General features: G+C 43.1%; 1 long non-coding RNA gene across 3 annotated transcripts in view; it reads right to left on the reverse strand.

Moving 5' to 3' along the window:
- LOC143639305 (uncharacterized) overlaps nt 1-17,978 on the reverse strand; it is a 22,862-nt gene continuing 4,884 nt past the window's right edge. For 2 of the 3 annotated variants that reach the window (XR_013154675.1, XR_013154676.1), the window contains 3 exons: nt 15,134-15,328; nt 1,122-1,350; nt 1-632 (listed from right to left, as the gene is read on the reverse strand). This is a non-coding gene — a long non-coding RNA (uncharacterized LOC143639305). The remainder of the gene's footprint in view (nt 633-1,121; nt 1,351-15,133; nt 15,329-17,978) is intronic. The other variant, XR_013154677.1, reaches the window with a different exon arrangement.

A 17,978-nucleotide genomic window follows, 5' to 3' on the forward strand; every position in this document is an offset into this window, starting at 1 on the left:
AAAAGGTGGGGGATCAATGTGATTCATCTTTATTTGATAACAAGGAAGTACAAGATAGGTCATTTGTAATTTGTTCAGTTGTCTGCCTTCTATACATCTGCATTCTGACCAGAAGAAACTTGGGGGGTTTCTGAAGGACATGAGGATATGATCTGCAGTTTCTATCCTCTTACAGTAGTTCTTCTTCAGCTTAATAATCTTAAAGCCAAACTTCCTGTAGAAATCAATTACTGGCTCATTGCTGATCCAAACATGTAAACAGATGTTGTCAAAAAGTGCCATCTTGCCTGGTGCAGTGGTGCATGCCTGTAATCCCAACGGCTTGGGAGGCTGGAACAGGAGGATCACAAGTTCAACCTCAGCAAAAGTAAGGAGCTAAGCAACTCAGTGAGACCCTGTCTCTACATAAAATACGAAATAGGGCTGGGGATGTGGCTCAGTGGTCCAGTGCCTGAGTTCAATGCCCAGTACTCCCCCCGCCAAAATAAGTGCCATCTTTTCCACAGATGTTTAAGGCATTATTTAACATTTTAGTTCCTATTCCTAGCTTTCGGTCATGTGCAAGACATTTCTTCTCTTCTGATCTCGTCTCTTCTGATCCTGTGAATGATCCACTCCGCAGCACACTGCACCTATAACAATATCATTGAAATAGGCAATTTTGATTGGCTGGTAAAGCTCTAGCACATCCTGTCATTAGAGCTTACTAGAAATATGACCTGGTTCAATCTCTTCAACTGTTTAATATTGTGTGGTCTTGCATCTCCCAGCTCCATCTGGCTACCTTTCACGACTCCTGCCTGCCAAAGCCATGCTTACCATGGCCTCCTGAGCTGAGCTCTCTGTGCCCTCAGCCTGGAACACTCAACCTCACAAGCTGCCCCCTCATCTAGGGATGAAAGCTGAAAGGATGTCAGAGGCAGAAGCAAGGAAAGTGGAGCACAGCCTTGGGTCTCCAAGCAGGACGGGAGTATCTCCTGTTGCCACTGTGTGCCCCTGCTTCTACACATGTACACTGGGGTGCCCACAGACTGTGTAATGGATATTTCTGACTCTGCCACTGTAAATGCCCTTAACTGGCATTAATCTTTCAAAGTTGTATAGAGTTTTATTAGTCTTACTATTTTATCTTAGTGATCTCTGCAGACTTCTGCTGCTGGTGTGTTGAGAGCCGCAGCCGAAGTGGCCCCAGCAAACTTCCAGCTGATTGGCTCCTCTGCGGTGATGCTCATTGGGCATTTCCAGAACACCATCTGAGAGATGTTTTCCCAGTTTGCAGAATTTGATGATGAACTGGATGGCACGGCTCCAGTGGGGAGAGATGTGGAAACACTGCAATGGAGATTTCACCTGTAAAAAGTTACAAGGCCTTTACTATTATGTTACGTGTTGTATGTATTATATTATGTGTGCACACTTGTGTTTTGTGTTGTATGTTTGTATGTGTGTATGTCCATATATCATATGAGCACTCATGAAAAAATGGATCCAAACATTTTTTTTTCTTATTCATGTGATTTAAATGGCTTAATTTAAATTGGGTAAACAGCTGTTGAGGATTGTTTTAATATGTGAACAAAAAAGGAGGTTAACGGATCTGTTTGTTTACTTTCACCTTTCCTTTTCATTATATTTAATAATTCTGTTCAGGATAATGTAAATTGTTCAGAAAATTGTTTTCTTTTAATGCCTTCTGGAATGTTACATAATTTTTTCTTTAGCCATCATTGCCAGAATTCCTATCATCATCCCAGTGCCGGTGAAGACAAAGATAAAACCAAATTACAGCTTCTGCAATAGCTATCACTGAAGTGCTTGCAGAACTTGCCTGGACTATGTATCACTTGTATGCATTGTGAACTCACTAGTATGCATTGTGAACTATCTGTTGGTGCAGCGACTTGTGGTAGTGTTGGGGTATTTTTGTTGATGATGTCATTGATGGTACAATTTTCCCAAAAGGAGCCGTCAATTGGCTTGGTGTCGTGGCATTTTGTATCCTCCTCCCTTCTGCTTGTGATGGTCGTTCAGCTAAAATTTGGGGGCCAACAGAGGTGAGGCAAAGAACCTCACCCCCCCCACACACACTAGTACAAAGGCCTATCCACAGGTGTGGCTGTATGCTGGACCGGTAGTCAATGATGGGTAAGATCCAATTGCAATGGTACCAACCTAAGACAGGAGGCTGACGCCTTGAGGTCAGCTCATCTGATGACGGGTAAGAACCATATGTAGTATTGGACAACCTAAGACAGGCAAGGTCCCTAAGCCACATGCTTGTTGTTTAATTAAACAGAGAGGGGGAGATGTTGAGAGCCACAGCAGAAGCAGCCCCAGCAAACTTCCAGCTGATTGGCTCACTGCGGCCCCAGCAAACTTCCAGCTGATTGGCTCCTCTGCGGTGATGCTCATTGGGCTGTTTCCCTGCCCTTTCAGACCATGGAGCTGCTCATTGGGGGACTCTTTTGACTCCGCCCATGCGACCCAGCCAATCTGCCTCAAGAGCGGGGACCTAAGGGTTCCGGTTGAGGTGTTCCCCGGAAGAGCCGGTGGTGGCAGTTGGACTCTCGGGGAATTCCTGGAGAGCTCGCATGGTGCAGCGCGCGTTCAAAAAATAAAGTTCGTTCCTGCTTGACAAGTGGCTCGTGAATTTTGCCCAGCCAAAATGTGGCACTGATGAAAGTACAGGCTGCCAAGCAATTGCACTGGGTTCAGTGGCAGATTCAAACAGGCAGTTCCCTTATTTGGTCGACTTTTGTAAATGTGTCACATAAACACATGTAATCCGTGTTACAATGAAAGATAATAGTGTCATAGTATTCAAGTTTGTCCCTATTTAAAAAAAAAAAACAGCTTTTATAATTTTTCAAAGTCTTCAAAAGTGCCCATTTTATGTTGCTATGTGGTTTGTTCAATCTAAGTGATCTTTCAACTTATAGAAAGTCAACTTTGGCAATAAGCATTTTTTTCAAGTCCCTTTTTTCCTCCCCTGATGATGTAGTTTTCTAGATGAGATTTTGATATTATTTCATCAGCTACTTTTTATATCATAACCTGGCAATTTCCAAAACCAGTTAGGAAACACATATGTCTCCATGTCTTTTTTAAAGACTTATTTTTAACTATTTTATACTCAGAGTTGCTGTCCTTTCACTTTGTTTTAAAATAAGGTAGAACCAGGACAGTTCCTTATTGGATAAGCTTTGCCAGTCTATAAGGCACATTGTTGCTGCCCAAGCAAAGAAAAGTCCCAACTTTTAAAAATCTTTGTCCTGGGAACCAAGGTCAATTACTTGCAGTGTTTTGTTTTGTTTTGCTTCTCTTTCAATCTGAAATGTATGTGGTGGGTATTCCTTCCATTAAAATAAAACTGTGTAGAAAAGGTTGATTGTTCTTAATATATTTTGGATTCCACTGAGAGACAGTATTCCTTTCTTGCCCAAACAAAGGGGGGGGGGGTAATCCAAAATAAGAATCAGTTAAAATGGAAGGGAAAATGTATTCTGTATTTAGTGTAGATAAAACATTATAATGGAAACAGTTAGAGTCTTGTTAGTTCCAGTCAGTGTTTCCCAGTCCACATTTTACTGACTTGTTACTCTCTATCCTGGAACCACAGGAATGAGAGATAAAGGGCCCAGAGCCACACTTCATATGGCTAAGGAAGATACTGGGGTAAGAAACATGATGCAGTAAAATCAATTTGCCACCCATCTGGAACCTGCTGGTAGTAACACAGGATCAGATGGTGAAGGATGTTTGAACTCATTAGTTTGTCTGAATCTCTTAAACTAGCCTTCCCAAAATCCCAGCAATAAACTGGGCACAGTGGCACACACCTATAATCCCAGCAGCTTGGAAGGCTGAGGCAGAAGGATTGCAAGTTCAAAGCCAGCCTCAGCAAAAGTGAGGTGCTAAGCAACTCAGTGAGACCCTGTCTCTAAATAAAATACAAAATAGGGCTGGGAATGTGGATCAGTGGTCGAGTTCCCCTGAGTTCAATCTTCAGTACTCAAAAAAAAAAAAAATCTCAGAATAAAACACTGTTTTTATTCAGTTTTTAAACAAGTTTGTATACATATTGAAGTTTACATCTCCATGTGCTGTTGCTTAGTGGTGCCACCAGTGTTTGTTAAGACTGGTCTCTGAAAGTTTTATGATGTCTACCAAGCCCTATACCTCATTACACTAAGTGCAAACATCCTTACTCTCTGTAGTTAGTGGGAAGAAAACAAGTTCTGTGACTGAAGCACACAATAGACAGGAGTGAAGAGATAACAGATGTAATTTTTTTAAAGGTAGTAATTTTTTAATACCTTTATTCTATTTATTCATTTATATGTGGTGCTGAGGATCGAATCCAGGGCCTCACATGTGCTAGGGAAGCACTCTACCACTGAGCTATTGCCCCAGCCCCACAGATATAATTTTCAAAGATTTTCCTTACTTGGATAATACAAATCAGGACATGTTGGTGAAAGGCTGTTGTTGCTTTTATTCACAGTGGTTCAGAAGGAGCACAGAAAACATTCTTCATGCTTTTAGACTCAAAGGAGGGGAAAATGGAGCATATTAGGAGCAGGAGTACTTGTTGAAGTCCAAGATGGAGTAGAATCCCCATGTTGAGAAAAGATAATGCAATATTGTGGCTTTCAGGGATGTTTCGTGTTTATGTGTCCAAAAAATGGCCTTCTCATGCCAAAAAAGACACCTAGAAGTTTAAGTGCATATCACCAAATGCATGGAAGTAGTATATTTCTCAAAATCAAAACTTTACAGGTGTGTATTAATGTCCATTCCACTTGTTCAAATTTTCAAATGTATGCAGGTCAAATACCATTGCTTAGAAATCTTTATCTGTCCAATCATTTCCTTAAGTCTTTTGGAAGTAATGTGTCTAAATCAAACTGATTTTACATTTAAATCATGATGCACATAGCAAGCTTACCTTCCAGTCTCACCAGGGGTGTATGAAGTTAACTGTTATGCCTCATGCTCTCCAACTTTATTTGCTTACATATTTTAGTATCTTTTCCAGAGAATAGGATTCAAAGGGTTTCAACCTTGCTACAACAATCTGGTTCTGTGGATAATAATTTTCCCTTGTTAAAGCAAGTCACTGTAACAAGTTTCTCTTTAGTGATTGTGAGATATCATTCAAATAAACACGCCTTTGTCCTGTTCCCAGAAATCATCAGTACAATATTCTGATTTAATGTACCAATTTCCTAGGAAAGGCCTCATAGCAGAGATGCTAAGAAGTCTGGTTTGGGGGAAAGTAAAGAATGAGGAAGAATACCAGCTCCAACACTTGTTTGTGGGTTTAGCAAAGTTACTGTATCTCTGCCTGCCTCAGTTTTGTGGTATATATCTGAGAGGTAGGAGTATCAGAGGCATAGATAAGTTTTGAACCCTGGACAGAGACTGGAACATAGTTCTTATAATCCCATCTTCTCTGTTGGAATTGGGCTGTGAAACCTGCCACTGCTCCCTTCTCTCCACAGTATAGACAACGTGAGTTCAGGGCCACAGCCTATCATAACCTTGCCATTAACCATGGGCCTATATAAGGAGCATATCTGTGAGAATAAAGGCACCAGGAACCCCAAAAATCTCCCTTAGTTTGGCAACACTCAGTGGAATGCTGGAGCCAGATCACATCACCAAGCTGACCCATAAATATGCAAGAATCTTGTAAAACATTTATGAAATTGTTAGCAGCTTGAATTCAGCAACAGCAGAGGTATTTATACCAAAAATGAGCTGACAATGCCACACACAGGAGTCATCCTCCCACACTTACCAGAGCCAACATATCAATGAGACCACCAATGTACTAGGATGGAATGAGGTTATTCCAGTCCAATTCTTTTGGTTTACACATTCGAGGCACATGCTTCACTTCATCCCTAAGTGAGTTGGGCTAAGAGTAGGTAAAACAATACATTGCAAATATGAATTAGCTCTCATAGTTCATGCAGTAGCCCACTACCAAAATTAGAGTCTCCATCCTTTAAGTGGATATTATAGGAGATGATACAGCCTTGAGTGAGTTTAACCCATCTCAAGAACCAAAGTAGGTAGGCTTGTCAAAGTCCCTGGGAGGTTCCCAAGTCAGTAATAAACTGAACTTGTCTCCCCGGTGATGATGTGGGACCAGAAATAAAACCCTTGACAGAGCTAGGATAACTCAGTTATCCTAGCTAGGATAAAAACCTATAAAGAAAAATTATGCATCAAAAAATCCACTGGTATAATGGTTCAAAGTATGACAAATTTAATAACTCATAAACAAATTCCACATTCTGGCTTCTAAACTTACTGAATAGGCTTCTTGTTCTTGATCTTGTTTTACCAAAATTTTAGCCATAGGCTTGGGTACCATCTGGACATAACATTCAATAGAAAATAAAGGCCTGACCCTTCCTGTGTGGATCCTATTGTGAGCAAGGAAACTTTTCCTTAACACATAGCTTTTAGATTGCAGCTTTCCCATAGCTCATTTGAATCTGAAAATATTGATGTTTGTGGAATTTTTAATAAATCTCCATCATGTTCCACTCAGAAAAAAATGATTTATAAACTATTTTCTTCCATCCAGATTTAACCCTTGTTGAATAAGCAGAAATTCCATTATGGTTTCATATTTGATTATTGCCCCTCACTAATGTTTTATATTTAATTATGACTAGAAATATTTTAAAAACCCTACATTATGTTCAGTCCATGGGCTCAGAGAAGGAAAAGAAAGACATGATCCCTTCCACAAGGAGCTCCTAGTCTCTTAGCAAAGATTGTGATAAGTGCTTTCTATTAAAGGAGGTCAATGAATGGACTCTTTCTGTACAGAGCAGGATAATAACCTGATTTCAGGCAAATATCCTAGGGAAAGATAAATGTAACCCAAGAGCTGAAGGTAAATCTCAACTCGCCAGAAAAAATGGTAGGAAAAGCATCCCAGAAGTACGTGTAAGGGTGTATAAATCAGAGTGTGGGACATGTAATAAACAGAAAGAGGCTCAGACTGATTGGAATACAGAGTGTGCCATGCTTTTTGAAGATAGTATATCAAACATAATGAGTCTCATTAAATATGTATTTAATTAATTTTTTGTAATGACCCCAATTGGAAAACATTTTCTCAATACTTAGGAAAGTACTGAGAAGATATCTATGAAGGCAGTAAATATGTGAGTTATGTGTACCAAGTATTAGAAAAATTGGTTCTGAGCCATGTTTCACTGCAGGGATAGAACTTTGGCTCAATTTCCTTTATTATCTAACAGCATGACATGATAGCATTTTCACAACTCAGTCATTTCCAGATAATCATAAGAATCATTCACTTACATCACTTTTTGTAACACTTTTATTGGAATACTATTCACACAGCCTACAACTGACCATTTAACATTAAAAATTCAGTGATATTTAGTGTATTCACAAAATGTTAAAACCATCACCACAACTAAAGAACACTCTAATCATCCCCAGAAAAATACCGTACAAATTAGCAGTCCTTTCTTATTTCCTCCTTTTTTTTCCAAATCCCCATCTGTAGAGAATAACCAATCTAATTTCTGTCTATATAAATTTTCCTCTTGTGGAAATTGGACATGGCGACACATACCTATAATCATAGCAACACGGGAGGCTGAGGCAGGAAGATCAAAAGATCAAAGGCAGCCTCGGTAACTTACCAAGTCCCACAGCAAATGAGTCGCTCTCTCAAAATAAAAGGTGAGAATGTGGTTGTAGCTCAGTAGTAGAGTGCTTGCCTAGCATATGTAAGGCACTTGGTTTGAGTCTCACCACCACATGAAAATAAAAGAAAGTTATTGAACCCATCTATGACTTTTTATATTAAAAAGCATTAAAACAAAACAGGCTACGGATGTGACTCAGTTTTTAGGCACCCTAGGTTTTATTCCCCCAAAATTGAATAAATAAATTTGCATATTTTAAACTTTACACAAAAAAAATGGTATTATACAACAGGTGGTATCTTTCTGAATGGCTTGAATTCCCAAAAGGTTTCCAAGTTTCATCCATGATTTATTTTTATTGATGTTTAGTGGGATTCCATATGGATATACATTTATTTTTCCATTTGTCAGTCCAATGGGATTTCTATTAGTTACCCTTTTGAAAATTACACATAATTTTTGAACATGCATACACAAATTTTTGTGTGGACATAAGTTTTCATTTTGGGGGGATATGTACCAAGAAGTGGAATACCGGGCCACATGATGCTCTGTATTTGATTTTGTGGAACCGTTTCCAAACTGACTGCATCATTTTACATTCCAACCAGCATCTTACGAGGGTTTCACTTTCTTCACATACTTAACCAACATGTTTTTTGGAAAACATCCTAGCAGGTATAAAGTGCTATCTCAACATGACTGACTCATAGACACATTTCCCTGAAGCTAATGATATGGAGCTCCTTTTCATGTGCTTATCATCCATTTGGATATCTTCCCTGGACAAACTGTATTTAGATTCTTTGCCCATCTTCTAATTGGGTTTTCCTTTCTATTGAGTTGAGAGGTGAGTGAGTGTGTTTTATAGATAGAAGTTCTTTATCACATGATTTGCAAAACTTTTTTCTTATACTTTGGGTTGACGTTTCACTTTCTTGATGGTATTCTTGGAAGTATAAAAGTTGAAATTTTGATGATGCCACATTATCTATTTTGCCTTGGGTTGTTTGTGCATCCATGTCACATCTAGTAAACTGTTGCCTAAACCAAGGTTTTTGAAGACTTATGTCTGTTTTCTTCCGATAATTTTAAAGTCTTACATTTAGGTCTGTAATTCATTTTAATTGTAGACAGTGTGAGATACAGTTCTAAATTCATTCCTTTGTGTATGGACATACAGGTTATGCCAAGACAATCCACTGAAAAGACTTTTTTACTAGGTAACAGGCTTTGCATCCTTGACAAAAAATAAGTTGACCACAGAAATACGGCTTTCAGAAAACTCCATTTTACGCCACTATCTAAAATTATGTCAGTACCATACTGTCTTGACTGCAGTAAATCTATAGTAGGTTTTCAAGTCAGGGAGGGTGAATCTTGCAACTTTGTTGTGTTTCAAGATTGTTTTGGCTATTGTGGAAGCCTTTTCCCCTACATTTTTATTAGGGCTTTAGAATTGTACATAATGGTGGTATTTGATGGTATATACTTGTACATGCACACAACAATATAATTTGGCCAATATCACCCCCCAAGCACTCCCTCCTTCCATCCCCACCTCCCACTCCTTGGTCCCTTTCCTGTACAGACCAAACTTTCATTTCCACCTTTCTTTTCCTTTTTCCTCTCTAGCTTCTGTATATAAGTGAAAACATAGCTCCTTTTATGGTTGGAGTTTGACTTACTTTGCTTAACATAATGTCTCTAGTTCCATCCATTTTCCTGCAAATGACATACTTTCACTTTTCTTTATGGCTTAATAATTAACTCACATTGAGTACACATACCACATTTTCTTTACCCATTCATCCATTGGACAACTAGCCTAGTTCAATAGTTTGGTTATTGTGAGTTGTGCTGCTATAAACATGGGTATGCACATACCACTATAGTATGATTTTAATTCAGGAAAAATACCAAGGAGTGATATACTTGGGTCATACGGGATTTCCATGCCTAGTCTTTTCAGGGCCCTCCACTGTGATTTCCATAGTAGTTGCACTAATTTACAATCCCACCAACAGTGTAAAAGTGTTCCTTTTTCTCTACATCGTCTTTGCGGGAGACTTTCATTTCATTAGAATTATAGCACCGTCTTGGTAATTTAGGGAGGTAAGTAATTAGAATTTTGATAGGGATTGCAACGAGTCATAAGATCTCCTTGGGGAGTATAATTGACACTAATAGTAAGTTTTCTAGTCCCTGCATGTGAGATCTGTGTACGTACATACATGCACACACACATGCTCCCAAGTGTGCACATATACACGTTAACACACACACATTTGCACGTGCATGAAAACACACACACTGGGTAGGTATGAGCATCTCCTTCTTGCTACTCTCCATTAATACCATGCCATGGAGAAAGGCGCTATGGTCAGGACAAACTATGCATTCCTAGGACATACCCTTGGCCATGGAATTGCCAGGTCAAAGGATGCTTTCCTTAACAACATCAATGGAGGGCCTATTCTGTGCCTGACACGGTTCTAGGTGCTGGGGAGAAAGCAAAGAATATATTGAACAACAGTCTCCCTCTACTGAGGGGGAGGTGGTAGAATTTAATGATCGATGCATGCAGTTGTCTTGTTGATTCAGAGTTCTGTCAGTGGGGACGGGAAGCAATGTCCCATTCTTGACATCCTAAGTACCACTCCTGGGGCAGGGGTTCTAGCTAGGAGGCCGGACTCTACACTAGGCACTCTACAAGAACAGGAATATGCAACTCGTGTGGCCCATTAGACAATATTAGGAGAAGTGAGATGGGAATGGAATCCTCCACTGAGCAGTGTCAGGATCACAAAGGCAACACCCATTGGATGTACTGCGGGGGTGGGGTGGGGGATAGAGATGAAAAGACTCATTAGAAACAGCCTAAACTTAGCACCAGGGACTGAAAAGGAGCAACTTATATTCTACGCACATATGACTAGGTCAAAGGAACCCCACTATTATGTACAATGATAATGCACCAATAAAAACAATTTTAAAAAGAAATAGCTTGAAACTGTCCCTTCTGGGAGAATCATAGACACTGGGGACACTGAGAAGGAACAGGCTGGATGAAGAGGGTGGGTGAAACCTCCCTGCACTGAAATGTACCACTAAAGGCCCTGATGAAGCAGTACACTTTGGGAAAGACCACTGGGAAAGGGAGCCTTGTATTTTAAAATAAACCATTCTGCATCATGTGTATTGGGCTCCCCACCAAGGAGGAACCTCCATACATCTAGTCAGGGTGAGGCCTCTGCAGCCTCTCAGGTCACCATCATTCCATTTATGGCCCCAGCTACTTGGCTCTACAGATCCAGCCCTAGTGCTGCCAAGAATAAGGGCGAAGAGATAAGTGAATGGTTCCAGGGTGGAGCAGCAGGGCAGAAACTAAGGATGACACTAAAACCTATTTGGTTAATGTGATTACCCATTCACAATCTTCCAGGTTCAAGAGCATGCATGGTCTGGGTGTCAGGGGTGTCGTCCTGGTTTGGAAGCTTATAGCCCTAAAGGTGGGGCTTCAAATAGCAAAGTGGAGGTGGATTGGGAGACTTCAGGATCCTACCCTGGGACCTCAGTTGACTCACCAGTACAAAAGACTGAAGGTATTACCAGGTCAGTAAGATCACTGGCTCATTGACAAATGCTTATTGGATCCCATTATATTGATCCGAAAGCCCAATATCAGTTTACAGACACACCAAGAAAACCATTCACAGTCAGAAATATGTTCCCCAGAATACCCGTGGGTGCAGTTCAAAGGGGACTGGGTGACTCCAGAACCAGTCCTGATTCCTCCAGGGAGACGGCAACCTGATCCATAAAAAGTAAATGCTTAAATGATGTGTTTTTAGGCATTAGGCAGCAGAGATGTTGACAGCATCTTGGTAATTAGGGCTTAGGTGAATTCTTAAGGGAACGAATTTATCAGCAGGCATCAATTAAGCCCTGACTTTGTTCAAACGTCTCCAGAAACACTGCAGGTATGAGACTGAATCCTCAGGGAATGGAATGGAGATCCACCAGGGAATCAGATATGAGCCAGTGTGTGTCTCCCAAGAAGATGAGGCCCACCAGCAAGGCCACATCAGCCTCAGTCCCAAAACAGCACAGCCTCCCAGCTGTGACTGCCCATGAATAAATAGTCCTATACCAGGGTTGCTCTCATGGTCTATGTGCGGGAATATATCTGCTCTATGTCAACTTACACCAAGCTATGCGTAAGTTCAGAGACCCTCACACCCCATTCCCTTTATACCTGATTTATGAATTGGGAGGAGGGGACAAGCATACTCAGAGGACAGAAAGGACTGGGAGTGAGGGGTTGATGAGGGGGCGGGGTTGTGCGGTCTGTGCCATATAGCCCTGGCACTCTGCGGCAAACACTTTCACCATCTCCCCCTTTAATCTTGAGTCATTCATGCTCAAAAGATCTGCAGAGGGCCATCTGTTCAGGGTTGAGGAGGGCAGAGGAAATCAAGGGGCTCCTGGATCTACATGCTCAAGAGTCAGAAGGACACCATTCAGGGTGAACAGGATGCTGGGCAGGAGGTCCACTGTTGAGCTGGAGGCGGGTTCCCAGAAGAATCAGCTCTGCTATGACCACTAGAAGACCATTGTGGTTCACAGAGATACACTCAGCCTCTCCTTACCCAAAGAGTGATTCTGTGGCATAAGGGCATCTCAGGCCTGAGGGCAGTGAGGGTTCAATTCCAGGATGGCACAAGACATCTTAACCTAGAACATATCCCCAAGCTGGCAGGCACAGGACTCCAGGGTGCATCAGGCCTTGGTATATGTGAATCACTGCCCAGAAGCAGCCTCTGAGGGCAGAACCTGGGTCTTCATCCCCTGGAAAAGGATACTCAGGTGCTTGGACCAGGGCCCAGATGTAGGGGTTCATTCTCATTCTCTTCTATTTCTCTCTCTCGGTAGTGGGGATTCAACTCAGGGGCACTCAACCACTAATCCACAGCCTCAGCCCAATTTTTGTATTTTATTTACAGAGAGGGCTGAACTGAGTTGCATAGTGTCTTGATAAATTGCTGAGGCTGGCTTTGGACTCACAAGCCTCCTGTCTCTGCCTCCCAAACTGCTGGGATTACAGGCATGCACCACCATGCCTGGCCCTCCCTTCTCTTTCATTCCACCCCTGTGTCTCACTCAGGAGACTGGGAGAAACACGGCTGTGGCCCTATTTAGCATGGATCCTGGAAGGGGTGACATTGTGGGTGTCACTAAGGCCATCCATCACATCACTGAGTTGTTTCAAGGTCTCTGTCCAGACTGAGAGGTCCCTGGCCCATTACAGGTTATCAGTTGTCTGAATAGTTTCAGGATGTCTGTGCAGGATGTGAGATCTGTTGAGCCCTGAGTGGCTTGTGTCCAGAGTGAAGGATCTCAGGGTTCTTTATAAATGTGTGTGCTGGTGTGTGAGGTGTGTGATCTGTTTTAGGTGCTGTGTCTACCATATACATTCTCTGCAGTTTTTGTTCTGCACGTCCAGAATTAGGGTTTGAGCTCTGCAGAGTAGCGATATGGAAAATGTGATGCAACCCGACATTCCTCACCCTATGCTCATGAGATCACAGATGTTATCCAAAACAAGGGTGTCTGATCTTTTTTGATTCTGGATCCTGAATGTGACCTCTGTGACCCAATCATAAGTCTGTATCCCAGGGACTGAGCTTGCTGCAATTTTGAGGGGTTGACCATTTCCTGGTTTGCAAACTTTGGGCTTTGTGCACCAGGCTCTGACTTCCCTGAGATGTCGGTTACACATACCCTCATGCATGAGGTCTCTTGTGTTTTCAGTACCAGTCCTCTCAGATGTGCATGTGCCTGCATTCCAGGGTAGGGATCCAAGTTTTTGTGGATTTGTATGCCCAGGGTGGGAGGTCTGGGAGCTATTTGGGTTTTTAAGTCGTGAGTTATGAAGTTGTCGGCATGCAGTTGAGTCTATACTTCAGAACTGGACATCTCAGGGTTCTTCTGAGTCCCTGGCCTCATTCATTGAGCTGAGCAATCTAGGTTCAGTCAAGTGTGAGGTATTATGTGCCCAAAGATTTGACGTCTGTGAGTTGTGCTTTCCTGGATTGAGTTCTGGGTTCTGTGTGGCACTGGGATGCTTGGGGTTTGGTGACTTATAGGGTGAGGTCCCTGAAGTAGCTGGAAGTTCATGTCCAAGGTGTGATGGTTCTGAGCTGAGGGAAGATCTGTGTCACAGAGACAGGCATGGTCTGCCTTTTGTTCTGTATTCCAGGGTCTCAAACACCTGAGCTATGAGCAGGTTCCACTCTGGGAAGAGAGACATTGTCACATTCCCAAGTTCAGACAGGAAGTTTTTGACCTCCTCCTGATGTTTCATTTTCACAACTGTCCAGAAACAGTGAGAGGTTATCCTGAGACTTCGTTCACTTCAGCTCCCCAAAGCCCACATTCCTTATCTAAATGTTCAGTTTAGTCAGCTTCCTTCAGACCCTGCCCTGGGTTGAGAATCCTGCTGCTCTTTAGAAAGACAAGGCACCTCCCTCAGCCACAGCTGAGGAAATCTCAGTGACAAGGGAAAACGGGCCCCCCACCCAAGTACGAACGGGACATACCCATCCTGTCCTGGGGTATTATGGTCTGCTTCCTTCTAGGCCTCACGACACCCAGAAAGTAACCAAGGCAGAGGCACCGCTGCAGCTCATCACCCACACAATTAAGGGCCTGGATCCCAGGACACTGCTGGCTAAGAGAAGACACTAGCTCTTGGGAGCACCTTCCTGACGGCACTGTATCCAGACCCCTTCGGACCCTTCCTCCCATTGGACACCTCTGAAATCAGAAGTTGGGGCTGGGGAAAAGAAAGGGATGCCGTGAAAGGCCATCTCTGGCCAGGGAAAGAGGATGGGCCCTACTGTCCAGCAGGAAATGCAGGATGAAAGTGTACAGATCATTTACCAGAAATGTGGGTAGGGCCGATGATAGTGAACTATCCCATAAGATCACCTCCATCTCTAAGATACCCATGGTTTCATCGTATTAACTTCTGACTAACCACACGTTATACACTGCCACATGAGAGAGAGGTTCAGAGACAGAACTCTTGGTTCCTTCTCTGGCAACTTGGAACATGGTGACATGACAGGTTCCTGATAACAACCCAAGCCATTTCCACGTTGCGCACAATGGGATAACAAGGCAAGTGGAGAATGGGATGTTCTCTTCAACTGCCAGGATTAGTGTTTCAAGCCAATTGTACCAGAGCAGGAAGCAAAACACCCTCTGTTGGAGGACAAGCAACCCCTTGCTTCTACCGCATGTGTTCCCAAACCTGTAGAGTATCGAGGACAGTGCCTCCAGGATCACATACAAGAGCACCTTGCCTATCACATGCTGGGGAAACTTCCTTCTTAATGACAACTGAGCTTTGTGGGACTCACCTTGCACCTTGGCCTCAGAGCACTATTCGCTGTGGAGCCCAGATGCCAGTCTCTGGAGGGGTGAAGTCTGGGGAAGCCTTCTCACCTGCAGGGTCAGGGGACAGGGAGTCACACCCCATGACGTTCCTAACTTCTCTTATTCTCCAATTCCATAAGGCCAATGGGAACTTCATAGATGTGTGTTGAGCCTCCCCTCTGTAACAGACATGGGAATCGTCTCACTGTTATTTAACAGTGAGATCCTTTGGGGGCAAGTCATCTGAGCACTGGGGGAGGTAGAAATCTTCTGCTTACTCTTGAAACACAAAAAAGGTTGAAAATGAGAAAAAGGGATGAGGGAAACAAGTGCACACACACAGTTCAAAGCATCTCACAGTCACCCAACCACATTAATCACACTGCTCTCCTGAGTGTTTCCTAAGGTGACGCGGTTTGTTTTCAACTTACCACTTCAAGGAATGACTTGAGGCTCCAAACTAGGGCCAAAATGCTGACTAAATTAAAATTTCTGGAAAGTCAGTGTGTGGGGTTTGAAACGAAACCGGGCAGCCTTGAGACTCAGATGACAGAACTGTTCGGCAATACTTGTGCCTCAGACTGATGCAGCTGCTGCCACACAGCGACCTGGCCTGAGCACACTGAGGCCCCTACCAGATGGGGGAAACTAGGACCCAACAGGGTCTCAGTCCAGTGGGAAAGGACACACGACCCTTCCAGCGACAAACCCTGTGGATGGTCTTCTCTGAGCCAGGGCAGCGTGCAGAGCTAGGGTTCATCTGGGAACAGAATTGACAGAAATCCCTGCCCAGGGACCTGGGGATGTGACTCAGAGGTAGAGTTCCTGCTTCACATTTGTCTCCAATGATAGGGACATCTACATCAGCCGCAGCAAAGAGAATGGGACTGTGGCCCTGGATGGGCACCTCCAGGAGGGCAATAACATACTCTTCGTAAGTGTTGAAGGCCTAAAGAACCTACTCTAGACCCCTTTCATAATGCAGCCTATGCTCTGACACTGTAAGTGCAGCACAGGTTATAGTGCAGAATGGACTGAAGAGATGTAGAGGTGAATGGGAGCCGTGGTATTCCCATAGCTATGGTGCTCCTGCCAGTGTCTGCCTTCACCATGGTCATGGCCTAGGCTGTCACGAGACACTGGTAACACCTTTGGAAGGCTTGCTGTCTTCTAGTGCTCCCAGTGAACCTCACATTTCTCTTACCCTCCTTCCCTGCTGTTGTCCCATAATCCTTCTCTCTCTCTGCACAGCTAACACATGACTTAAAGGGCCTGATTCCCACCATGAAGCTTGCTGTTCAAAATCTCCAAGTCGTCATATTCTAATCAAAGTGTAAAGGTATAACTGGGAGGAAAGCTGAAGAAAACAAATGAGGAGTTTTGTGTTTCACTAAGACTGTCAACAGAAACTCACCTACTACCCAAGCCTGAAAACACCCATCACCATGGGTGACAGCATTTTTCTTAGCTGGCATGCCATGAAGGCCAGCTGCAGGACATGAGATAAAGATGTACATGGTACACACACATATGCATATGTGACAGCATAATACCGATGCCTTAGGGAAACTGAAGAGGCGAGAAAGCTACTACCTGGTTTCTAAGATTATGATTTAAAAGATGATTTTAGCTGAAGAATTTAAAGAGCTATTTGCAAAGAACATATTGCGAGATAGTGGAAATGTCACTATCAGTGTCATCTAAAAAATTAACAACTGAAGGAACTAACTGAAAATCACAGAAGAATGGTATTTCTTTTCACAATAGCTAAGGTGAAGGAGAGGTAAAATTTGCTACAAGGTAGCAAAATCTGCTCCCATCAGTGAGTACTAAAAACCTTGTGATATTAAGGTAAGACTCATCAATCTCCAGCTACCCTAGTGGCTTCTTTGGTACCTTTCAGTGCTGTTAAAGGTCAGCTGGGTTGACTCTGATCAGGGTTATGGCAAAGGGACCAAACCGACCCTTCAAAACCACTCTGGAGGGACAAAAGATAGGGCCTCCAAGGTGGCACCTGAACCCTCTCAGGTTATCTACCGGTCCTTTAGGTTTCTATTAACAGGCAAACCCTGAGAAAAGGAACTGCTTTCTGGGCAGGATGAGCATGAAATCAGCTCTGTTTCTGATTTACGAAAGACGAGAAGGCCTCGATTTTTTTTTTTTTGGAAAGTCTCCAACACAGAGCATGGCCTTTAATAAGTTAACAAATGATTTTTCAGAGAGAGGGTAGGGAGGGGAAGAAATGCTATTGAATCAGAAATATTGAAATGGACAAGTGAGCTGCAGGTGCGAGTATCAAACAGAGTAACTAGAGTCCCCATGGAGAAGGAGACATTTTGACACAGATGAGAAGAGGAAGAAGATTCAGTCAAGCAGACACCTGGGGTCAGGGTTTTCCTCACAGAGAGAACAGCTGGCTGAGGCAGAGCTTGCCGAAACAGTGCAGACACACTGCAAGGATACCAGAGTAGCCTAGAGTGGGGAAGAGCTGAGAAGAAGGCTGAAAGTGTGAGGGTCAGAGGGCCAGGCTGCTGTGAGACGAAGAAGCTTCGGCTCTTATCAGCCGGACAGTAAAGGACGACAGAGGGTCACAGATGCCCAGGAAAGGCAAGGTGTGGGGAAAGGAGAGAGGTGGGGCAAGAGAAATCAGCAAACAGGAGGGTTTGGGCAAAAAGCTAGGACCACAACCAGGTAAGGCTGAGAGAGCCCATGGGGACCTCACTGGCATCTTCATACCGTCCACAGCCTTGTCTCAAGGGACATCTGTGCTCTAGCCATAGTACCACATACTCAAATACCAGGCCCAAATTCACTCAGTAGTCGTCCTGC

This window comes from Callospermophilus lateralis, chromosome X (assembly GCF_048772815.1).
Source record: "Callospermophilus lateralis isolate mCalLat2 chromosome X, mCalLat2.hap1, whole genome shotgun sequence".
Taxonomy (NCBI): domain Eukaryota; kingdom Metazoa; phylum Chordata; class Mammalia; order Rodentia; family Sciuridae; genus Callospermophilus; species Callospermophilus lateralis.